Raw genomic sequence first — 10,853 nt, forward strand, 5'->3', positions numbered from 1 at the left:
TAGTGGCTTGCTATTAAGCATAAGTCCTAAGGAAGAGCAGCCCATAACATTACCCTGTAAACACATTTCTCTAGCCCTTTCTTGTTGTGTCATGTTTCATGTATGTCATCTAATGAATGTGTTAAGGTTAGTTTTGTTGCCATTTGAAGGGTTTCCTTCAAGGGTTGTAATACAAACTTTACTCTTTTCAATAGCAAACTTCTCAACTTTTTTTTTGATTTTTTTTTTACTTCTCAACTTTTTAAACCATTTATTTATATCCAGTGTAGTAGTGAAAGATTTTAGCCAGGAAAATGTCAGTTGATTTGTGTAAGACAACCAGTAAAATTTTTTGGTTTCATGTTCTTTATTAGTTAGCTTATTTAATCATTTTTCATTTAGTTGAGTGAATCTCCCAGGACCTCTTCAATTATCACTCACTACCCTCTGAAGGTGGGAAAGATGTGTATCTACTGTAGGTATGACAGAAAATCACATTAAGTATAAAATGAAACCATTTAAATTTTCATTGTGTATTTGTTATCTATAAGGGTACTTTTTAACAAAAATATATTTTAAGGGCTGTCACACATAGACAGAGGAAGCAGATGCTTCATCCTGAGTTCTTCGCTTAGGCTACCTCAGTACGGTTACCTAAGAGCCTGTTGGAAAGGTCACCAGCACACTGCAAACGAATGTTCTTTTGTCCTATTGAAATTTCCAAGGTTCTCATGGTGCTTTGGGGACCCTAATGAGGAATACTATTGTATTTGTGTCCAGTTGTTCTCTGTACTGGCCAGGGGGAGTGGAACATGTCAGGGTCACTTGGATCTGGAAACATTCGTGGGATAAAGTGAGAACTCATGAAGTTCTCCTGATTTGATTTTCCTGTCTAGATAGGCCAGCATCCTCCACGTTGGAATACAAGAAGAATGCCACCAAAACAGACCCTGGGGTAAGTATTGGAAACTGAATTCTACCCAAGAATCCACAACTAGTTTCTCTGTTTTATTAGAACAAGGTGAGAGCTCTTCTACTTTGTGATATTATGATATTAATATAATATACCTGTACTTAGAGTTAACATTCTCATTGTTGGCTTGTAACCTTCTGTGAAATAGTACAGATCACAAGACAAATTTTGATGGTCCATGTAATCCATGCATTTTGGCAGGCTACATCAGAAAGATGGTAAATTAAAAGCCAGTGTGGGCCTTATAAGCAGATCTTGTCTCAAAAATCCACATAGGCTTGCTAAATGGCTTACAGGTTAAGAGCCCTGGCTGCTCTCCTAAAGAACTTGGGTTTAATTGCCAGCACCTTCTTACCTCCTGTTTCAAGGGATCTGAAGGCTTATTGTATCCTTCCAGAAAACTGAATGTATATAGTATGAAGATATACATGTAGGAAAACACCCATTCCTGTTAATGAAAAAAAAAATATTAAGATAAAAAACAGAAAGAAGCCCAATATATCGCCCTAAAAGAAGTACAACATTTACATGAAATTCAAAGCTTGTTTAGATGCTGTACACGATTTCAGATTTTCTCCCTTGAAATCTTATTTGAATCTTTTTTTAGTTATATTTATTATTTTTTCTTGTTTTAGATACTGATCCCTGATCCTTCTCTCTCCCATGCCCCCTTGGGAACCTTCCCATCCTATTCCCGTAACCCTCCACTGGGAGGGTGATGCCTTCCAGGTGGGATCATCTAAATCTGTCAAATTATTTGAAGTAGGGACTAGGCCCTCCCTCCTGGCTCTAGGCTAAGTGAATATTTTTCCATGGAGAATGTGGACCCAAAGACCTTTTGTGCACCAGGGATACATCCTGGTTCCACTGACAGAAGCCCCTTAGACTTACGGGGCCTTCTACCTGAGTCCCACATTCTAGAGGTCTAAGTCGGTCCAATGCTGATTACCCAGTTATCAGTTTTGGGTACATGTGTTTCCCCTTGTTCAGGTAGGCTGCCTCAGTGAGTTTCTGTACCCTGACCTTCACTCCTTGTCTCAACATCCCTCCCTCTCTGCAACTGCATTCTAGGAGTTTGGCTCAGTGTTTATCTGTGGGTACTGCTTCTGTTTCCATCAGCTACTAGATGAGGGTTCTATGATGGCATAAGTTAGTTATCAATCTCATTACCAAGGTAAGGCATTTATGGTAGCCTTTCCACTGTTGCTCACATTGTGAGTTGGGGTCATTCTTATAGATCTCTTGGCATTTCCCTAGTGCCAGATTTCTCTTAAAACCTGTTATGGGTCCCTCTATTATAATGTCTCCTTTCTTGCTCTCCCCTATTCTTTCCCTAACTCAATCTTCCTGTTCCATCATGCCTACCTCTCTCATCATTTTCTCCCTAACTCCCACCATCCACAATTCTCCCAATTTTCTAGGGAGATCTTGCCCATTTCTCCTTCTCCACGGCAACATGTATGTCTCTCTGAGGGTCTGCCTTGTCTCCTAGCTTCTCTGGCATTGTGGATTGTCGGCTGGCCATCCTTTGCTCTGTCCAAAAGCCATATATGAGTGAGTACATACCATGTTTGTCATTTTGTGACCGGGTTACCTCATTCAGGATGGTTCCATCTAGTTCCTTCCATTTGCCAGCAAATTTCCAGATTACATTGTTTATTCCCTCTGAATAGTATTTCATTCTTTAAATGTACCACATTTTCTCCATCCATTCTTCAGTTGAGCAAATAATGCTTCAATGAACATAGTTGAACAGATGTCCTTGTTGTATGAGTGTGCATATTTTGGGTATATGCCTAAGAGTGGAATTACTGAAACTTGAGGTACACTGATTCCCATTTTTCTGAGGAACCACCATACTGATTTCCAAAATGTCTGTACGAGTTTGCACTCCCACCAGCAGTGGAAGAATTTACTACAGTCTCCATATCCTCTCCAGCATAAACTGTCATTTGTGTTTTTGTATTTAGCTATTCTGACAGGAGTAAGATGATATCTCAGAGTTTTTTGATTTGCATTTCCCTGGTGTCTGAGGATTTTGAACACATTCTTAGGTGTCTCTATTTAGTTCTGTACCATACTTTTTAATTAGAATATTTGGTGTTTTGGTACCTAGCTTCTTGAGTTCTTTGTCATTGTGGAAATCAGCCCTCTGTCAGATGTGGGGTTGTTGAAGATCTTTTCCCATTGTGTGGGCTGCCATTTTGTCTTGTTGACTGTGTTCTTTGTCTTAAAGAAGCTTTTCAATTTCAAGAGATTTCATTTATTAATTGTTGATCTCAGAGTCTGTGGTACTGGAGTTATGTTCAGGAAGCAGGCTCCTGTACCAATTTTTTCATGGATACCTCCCCCTTTCTCTTCTGGGAGGTTCAATGTGGCTGGATTTATGGTGAGGTCTTTCTTTGATATATTTAGACTTAAGTATTATGCGTGGTGATCTGGAGTCTTCTACAGGTCAGCCTCCAGTTATGCCAGCACAATTTGTTGAAAATGCTTTTTATATTCCATTGTATAACTTTAGCTGCTTTGTCAAAAATCAGGTATTGGTAGATGTATGAGTTAATATCAGTGTTTTAAATTTGATTCCATTGGTCTTCCTATCCATTTTTGTGACAGTTCCAAACTGTTTTCAGGACTATAGCTCTACAGTAGAGCTTGAAGAAAGGGAAAGTGATGCCTCCAGAAAGAAGTTCCTTTATTATACAACGTTGTCTAGCCTACCCTGGGTCTACTGTTTTTCCATAGGAAGAACTATTGTTCTTTCAAGGTTGTGAAGAATTGTGCTGGGGTTTATGATAGGGATTGCATTGAATCTGTTGATTACTTTTGGAAAGACTACTATTTTTACTATGTTGATCCTACCTATCCAAAAGCATGAGAGATATTCCCATTTTCTGGTATCTTCTTTAATTTTTTTTCTTTAAAGATTCAAAATTCTTATTAAATAAGTTATTCACTTGTTTGGTTAACATTACCTCAAGCTATTTTATGTTTTCTTGGATAATGCAAAAAAAAAAAGAGATGTTTCTGTGATTCCTTTCTCAGCCCCTTTATCATATGTATATAGTAGGGTTAGTGATTAATTTTTTTATATGTTTAGTTAATTTTGTATCCTGCCACTTTGGTAAAGGTGTCTATCAGTGGTAGGTATTCCCTGATGTAACCTGTCATATCATCTGCAAATAGTGAAAGTTTGATTTGTTACTTTTAATTTGTATTCCGTGGATCTTCTTTTGTTGTCTTAATGCCTTAGCTAGAACTTCAACTACAATATGGAAGAGGTGTGGAGAGAGTGAAGTCAGTAAAACTACTTAGAATAACAAATAAGCAGCTCCTGCACCTTTGTGGGATACTGAGCCTATCCCCAGCCTTACTAGAATGTAATGGACTGCTTTCTTCTATGCCTTACACACCCAGGAAAGGAGCTGTTAATGAAATGTCTTTACTTACTGCTGATTGTTTCTCTGTTACAGAAGGCAAGTGTGCCCAACTATGTCCCTGCTGAATGCCAACCAGCTGGCCATGGCTTGATTCCTCCACTTGTTCCCAAGGTTAGAGGCCCTGGAGGCCCTGCCTTACCAGGTGATCCTAGAGGACAGATCCCACCAAGTCCTCCACCAGGAAACACCTGTGCAGATCCTCAACAGTATGTCCCAATAAGGGATATTGAAGGCCTGCAGTTTCTTCCAATGCCATGTAGGCTTTCTTTAAAGGTCTGTGTTTGTGTCAGTGCTTATCTGTGCTTTCCATCAAGTTAGGTTCCTTTTACAGGGAGAAACACTAGCCAGAACCAACTTGAGAGGGACAGGGTTTATATGGCTCACAGGTTACTGTCCAGCATCAAAGGAAGTAAAAGCTTCACCTTGATCAATATTAGGCAAATTTGAATTTGAATTTTAACTGTAATATTATAGGTTAAAAGATCATTGAATGTATAAGCAGGTTTTTGTTTTGCTTTGTTTTTCTCCCCAAGGCTGGGTTTCCCTATAGCTTTGGAGCCTTAACTGGAAAGCTAGTTTGTGCTTCCCAAATACTGGGATTAAAGGCCTGTGCCACCAATGTTCAGTTACAAGCATTTTTAATGTTAAGTATATGTGAACTTCATGTAATATAAGAGTATATTTAAAATATTTAAAATAAAAAAATATTTAAAATAATTACTTAGATGTTTGTCTTATGATTACTGGCTAAATTGTTTTAAAGTATTAAGTATGTCTCCTAAGTAGTGGTTCCCACATGATCCTAATCAAAATCTAAGATCATATTTAGTCATTTATTGAATTTTTTGAAATTCTTTCCAACCCTTACATTTTAAAATATAAGTAATTTATTGATTTTACAGTATAATTTCCCCCTTTGGAATCACATGTTTCCACACAGAAAATCATATTTCCAATACTAGACAAGAACTAGCTTAGTTGTCCTAGTTGTCTGCTCTGTGCCCTCACCTTTAGTCTTAAGTTTCTATGAGCATGCCATGAGGCTTTTTTTTTGGTGGTGGAGGGATTTAAGGTTGTCCTTGGCATGACAGGAAATGCTTCAAATAGGATATCAGGTCGAGATCAATGACCTGAATGTTAAGTTTCAAATTTTAATGTATTGAAAAGCTTATTTCCAGTAAGTCTGCACTGTATTGAGATCTTGCATTGCTGCCAGTGACAAACACCCTTGAAATTTTTTGTGATGTTATTATTAGTCCTTTGTAGCTAAAATGTCCATTATGTAATGTCAAGATTTATTTGGCAAATCAAATATTGTGGTATGAATGTTTGGATACCAGAATAAGGGCTGGAACTAGTGGTTTAACAAGGGTGCAGTACAGGGTTTCAACTCCCACTGTCTTTTTCCTGTCTCTTGGAACAGGGAGAAATGTGTGCAAATGAAGGGGATTTCCATCTTATCTTCCCCCAAGTTTCGAGTTCTTCCACCACTCTTACATCTCAAAGTAGAAATGAGTTCTCTCCTGACTTGAATCCTACTTCCAGTCAACCTGCACCAGAACCTCCAGCCTGCACTGGAACATCTGGAGACAGAGGACACCTGACCGATTCCTCGGCATCCATTTTCTTTTTAGATGAAGTTTAGGTAACTGCTGTTCCTATGTGATGATATTGTTCCTCAAATCAAATGGTAACAGAATAGCATTTTGTAAATAAGGATGATTTAACTCTGAATCTTATTGGTAATTTTTTCCATTTTATTTAATTCTGTATAGTATTTTTCAGGTGGACTACCTATTCATAATTATGGTAGTTTTATAAATGTAATTTTATTATTGGTCTATCTTAAACTGGGAATGCTTTGTATCTTTACCTGGAATGTGTTCGCTATGGTTTTAGACAAATGAAGAGGTAATGTATATTTAATCAAATAAATTTCAATTGAATAAATAATCTTGTTTGGCATTGATTATACAAAACAACAACAACAACAACAACAAAAAAAAAAACAAAACAAAATAAATAACCAAAAACCCAGCCAGGTTTCCATAAACATGATTCCATAATTTAGTCTTTTTTACTGTACCAATAATTCAGTGGTTCAAGGGGGAAATGTCTATGGCTGGAGAGATGGTGGCTCAGTAGTTAAGACTTGCTGCTACGTCAAACCAGAGTTCAGTATCCATATTGGGGTTTAAAGCACTCCAGATCTAAGGAATCCAGTGGCCACTTCTGCTTCCAAGTACACCAGACATGCATGTGTTCATCAGACATGGGAGTAGTGAACAACAATGCATCTATCTGCAGACATAAATTATATAAAAAGATGTAAAGCATTTGTAGTTTTTGTGATTTGGTTATCTTATAAAATATGTACCCTACTTTTTGCAGTTAGATATGAATGACCAAAAATGAAGAATAAGAGACTTTAAAAACTTACATATGGTTTAAAGAAGCCAGAATATTGCCTAATGATGAACTTCAGGTTTTTTTTTTTTTAACTTATTTCACTGACGAGTTTTAACACTTCAAAAACAAGTGTGCTTGTGTATGCTGTGTGTGATGGGTGAAAGAGATGGGAGAGACAGAGAGAGAGAGACAGAGAGAGAGAGCAAAAGTAGGTACAGGCATTCCTATTCTGATGCTCAATGTATGGTGATTAATTGACAGCTGGAATATTATTTTTCTACAGTACATTCTGGTGACAGCTGAGGTTCTCAGCTCACACAGTAGGCATAGAGCCCTATTCCCTTCCTGTCAGTCTGACTGGCTTTTTATATATTTCCTCTTTTCTCAGTTTAACTATTTATACATTGATTAATTTTGTTTGCTTGCTTCTTAGAGATAGGGTCTGTGTGTGTAGTCCCTTGTACTTGCTGTGATGACCAGGCTGGCATTGACTTTGGAGATATTCCTGATTTTGCCCATAGAGTGCTGGAATTAAGGGTGTGAACCACCATGCCTGTCATTTTATTCTTAACATATAAGATATTGACTGTTTTCCATGGGCTGCATTGAGAGAGCTGCCATGATGTAACTACTTTGAGATACCTCTTTCTGAGGTAGGGAGTTCAAGTATCTTCAGACTGGTGTTCATGTTCTTGGTCTTGCATACTGATAGGAATAGAGAGTGAGACCTAACTAATGAATTTCCTATCGGTGTATTCAACCAGTGGTTTTCACCTGGTCAGTTATATTTTGCTTCAGTGTAAAGGAACAGCATAAGAACTCATTCTCTAGCACAGCAGTGTGATTATGACTGGAATGGTTCCCTAGTGGCAATGGGGACATTCAGTGACCAGGAGGTGTTTCTGCTCCAGACAGAAAGCAAAGCTTTGTACTGAATGCACTGTTTCCCTCTATTCTGTTAATTAGAATTTTATAACATGTACATCTTCTTCTTCATTCCCATTTTATTTCTTGATTCAGCAAATTGAAAAGAACTAATGACTGGTATTTATCTACAATCAAGTTTTATATTGAAACTTTTGTAAACTTGACATCCTTAAATCTCTGTTTAAACCCACTTTCTTCTTTCTCTCCCTGGAGCAGTATTTTACTTTGTATTAGCAATTTTGATTCCCAAAATACTATTAATTTCATTGGGCATAAAAACATGCAAAATTGTTCCATATCTGACCTAAAATTTGCAACTCAAGAAATCAAATTCATTATTTAATTGCTAATTCTGGCCTGTAGTAATCACATACTAAATGTCGTTCTCCTGCTCTGTGAATCCTAGGGACCCAGATTCTTGCTGTCATAGTTTGTTCATAGCCTGAAACAAGAGCCTGACATGATAAGACATTTAGTTTCCCTTATACTTAGACTAATTGAAGTGATAATGGGACAGGTGAAAGCTCATGAAATTGAATTGGGCATTACTTTTGAGCAATGTGAGTGTGTAATTATAGGATATAAGAATAACCATCTCTGCTTCATCTTCTTTCATAAACAAAACATAAAATCAGTATACAATACTTAGTAAAGTAGACAATGGTTGAATCAATGGAAAACATCTGTTAGGAAGTGATGTTTACAACCCTTCAGAGTATGTTGCCATGTGGCTTTTGTCCTTCCACTGTCTTTTTAAATATAGATTCATGCATTGATATCATATGAAATACTTATATAGATTCATGAATATATTTTTAAAATAAAATTTTTTATTTCACATAGAAACACCAGTTTTTGGACTGGGATAACTGCCTTAATCTAGAGGCAGGAGAGAAGCCCTAGTCCCTACTTCACATGACCTGTCAGACCTACATGGCCCCAACTGGATGGCATTCCCCTACATATGGAATTGGGGTGGGGGTATGGGAGCAGAGGATGGTTAGAGGGCATGTGAGAGGGCAGAGAGAGAAAAGGGAGGGAAGAGGGAGGGAAAAAGGGAGGAAGGGAGGAAGGGAGGAAGGGAGGGAAGGAGGGAGGGAGAGGGAACTGGGATTGATATGTAAAATAATAAATTAAATTAAAAAATGCTTTGACTCCAAAATTTAAGTTCAAGGACAAGTTACTGGGGAAAAGGATTTCTATTTTTGTTTCCACAGAAAATAAAAAGATGTGGATTCCTTCCAGACTAATGTGGGTTGATCAAGCCAGACCACCTGAAACAGAGTATGAGGTGATCCTACATTCAAAACTTACAGACTACAGCCAGGATTTCTGCATCTTCTTCGAATCACCCATGACAGCGCCCCTTACCAGTAGGAAGTAGTATGGAAAGAATGACGCCCAAATTCCCAAATATTGTGTATAAATGTTTGTTTTCATTTAAATGAACTTGGTTATATAAAATAGATAACTCTGCTACTTCTTCAGAACCATCCCTGCTGGCTTGCTGCCATTCTTTTCACATGTTGACAATTATCTAAGCCACCAAGACTGTAAGCAAGCCCCCAGTTAAATGTTTCCACTTACAGGAGCTACCTTGGTCATGGTGTCATTTCACACAGCAATAGAACAGTTACTAAGATATAGGACTGTGAGGTTTCAAAAGCCCTGTGCCATATTCAGTTCTTCCTCCCTCCTACTTGTGGATGAAGAAAAGAGTTCTCAGATTTTCCTGCTGGTGTCCTGCTTTTCTTCCACCATCTGAAACTGTGAGCCCAATTAACCACATTCTTTTATAAGATGCCTTAGTCATGGTGCTTTTCACTGCAACAGAGAAGTAACTGAGACAGTGACCTTCAATTTACAATCTTCCTGTTGTCTCTAAGAACTAGGATGATAGGAGTGTGTGAACATGCTTGACTTAGTCTGTTTGTAAGCTTGGATTTTCTCAAAGTGAAAAAAAAAAAAAACTTAAGCTTTCTAAACTCTGCAGCCAAAGAGTTTTATTTAAACATCGACAGTTTGTGTTTCATATACAATAAAATACATTACAATGGTCACTTTTTAATGCTTTCTTCAGTGATTAAAAGAATATATATTTAACATAAACCATACAACATCCATCTTTGGGTCAAACATTTTGCTGGTTTCCTTACAGTTTCTGTCAGGAGTTGCTTTATCTGATGACCTGTACAAGGGAAACTCTCACCACATCTGGAATTTACACACACTGTGCCAGTGGATTCACACTACAGATGTGCATATAAAATCAACATAGTATGTGCTCACTGGACAAAGTGCACGCCTGTCAACAGTTCATTTAATATAAGATGGTAAAACCATTTTAAGATATATAAAGTTGTTCCATAAATAAATTGTGTTTCCAAACTTCCAATGGAGCAGCCAGGTCTCAGCACTGCTAGCCACCCATGTTGGCTACTTACTTGATTATTGGAGGCTGTCCTTAACATTATTGTATGTACCATAGCAACTCACACCTGTCATGGAACAAGCTTTTGTGTTTCCTTTCTTACCCTTCCATTCTCTCTTCACTCAAATGCGTTTTTTCCTTGTCTTTTTTTTTCCCATCCCTCATCTGAGGATGCTGACACACAGCACAGCTGTCTACCACAAGTCAAAATTCGACATTAAATAGTACACTCTAGCAGCATCCAGCTGGCCAAAGCGGCCAGATCCAGCCAGCATGTGGGCACTTTTTCATGCAGATCTATTCTTTGCCAGCTGACATGCATGCTGACAGAGAGAATCCTGTGACTTGTTAAGGATGTTATGACTAATATTGTTTTGCAAGCCTGTTTGCCTACAGTTCTGTGCTTTCACTTAGCCTTGAAGTATTCCCTGGAATACAGTTCATTTCTGCCTCCACTGTTTTGATATCTGGGCTGAAGAAGCTAACTTGAATGTAAGAGGTGAAAAAACTTAAGTCGGATATAGCCTAAAATATCCAGCAATTTGAGGGTTCAGTTTATATAAATGCATTTAAAAAGGATGAAACAATATCTAACTTATACTATATGAAATTCAGAATGGTAATTGGCAGTATCAATTATTATATAGTTAATAAAAGTTAAACTCAGGTTTCTGTTAAAGAAATCTCATTTGGG

Source organism: Phodopus roborovskii, unplaced genomic scaffold, assembly GCF_943737965.1.
Source record: "Phodopus roborovskii unplaced genomic scaffold, PHOROB, whole genome shotgun sequence".
Taxonomy (NCBI): Eukaryota; Metazoa; Chordata; class Mammalia; order Rodentia; family Cricetidae; genus Phodopus; species Phodopus roborovskii.